This window comes from Platichthys flesus, chromosome 18 (assembly GCF_949316205.1).
Source record: "Platichthys flesus chromosome 18, fPlaFle2.1, whole genome shotgun sequence".
Taxonomy (NCBI): domain Eukaryota; kingdom Metazoa; phylum Chordata; class Actinopteri; order Pleuronectiformes; family Pleuronectidae; genus Platichthys; species Platichthys flesus.
The window spans coordinates 5,676,169-5,677,266 of NC_084962.1; the positions used below are offsets into that span (position 1 = coordinate 5,676,169).

At 49.1% G+C, this 1,098-nt stretch overlaps 1 protein-coding gene across 1 annotated transcript in view; it reads left to right on the top strand.

The window, feature by feature from the left end:
• The first annotated feature begins 379 nt into the window (after positions 1–379).
• vsnl1a (visinin-like 1a) overlaps positions 380–1,098 on the top strand; it is a 33,680-nt gene continuing 32,961 nt past the window's right edge. The window contains exon 1 of the mRNA XM_062412117.1: positions 380–626. The gene's annotated coding sequence lies outside the window, so the exon portion shown is untranslated. The remainder of the gene's footprint in view (positions 627–1,098) is intronic.

A 1,098-nucleotide genomic window follows, 5' to 3' on the forward strand; every position in this document is an offset into this window, starting at 1 on the left:
TGGCGCGAAAACCAGGTGACGAAGTCGGAAAGGATACCTACACAGAAGTGGTCGAGTAAGATTAATCCTCCCGGTGTTTTAATCTATCGGTACGGGGTACGAGCAGGACTTTGGACCGCTTCTGGCTCAGGACGCCATAGATCACTTCAACGCGTAAATTTGTGTAAGATGTCATTCATCGCTGTCGTTTGATTTTGCTTTATTCTTGGCGACATTAGCCCAAAACCAGAGAGAGTGAGAGAGATAGAGAGAGAGGTAGAGAGAGAGAGATAGGGACGCACCACTCTCGCTCTCTCTCTCTACCTCCCTCCTCCTCCTCTCTCTCTCTCGGTATGTGTCTCCTCCTCCGTGCCCGGGCTCCAGTGTGTTCACAGCCGCAGCATCGCACGGACCTGCTCCGCTCACTTTTTTTTCTGTCGAGGCGCGACTTCTCCCCCCCCCCCCCCAACCACCCCGCATTAAAAACCAGACCAACCTCCCGCAGACTCTGAGCAAACACCCACCAGAGAGCGAGGGAACCGTGAAGGTGACAGAGGCTCGACACCGGAGCAGCTTGTAGTCGTCGCAGGTTTTTTGTGAGCAGACATCAGACCGGACTTCTCCCCGCTCCCTCCGCACCCTGTAAGGTAGGATGGATCATATGGAGAAGGAGGCATGCAGAGCAACACCCGGTGTCTCCTTCACTGAACTCCTTCTTTATTAAACTGTGTATGATGGGGCATAAACACGAGAAAAACCTGGCTCGATAAGAGTCAATTATAAAGTGATTATTGAAGGGGATTTGAGCGATATTAATGAGACCCAGGTTACAATAAGGACACATAGCGTTCATCGATATAACCTCTGCAGCCGTGTGATCGATCCCTGCTGCTTGTTGCACGTTGTGCACGCGAACTCGAGACTTATCGATATGAAGAAGATCGTGGTTTTGTCTGGTCTGGACTTACTCTCACTACCTACACGCACACACACACGCACACACACACAATCACGACTTAGATTGATTTGATTTTTCATCCGATTGTCAAAGTAATGAGACAAATCAGCATCATTTGATTTTTATAATGTAGATTTGATTTCAATCGATTATGCTGGACT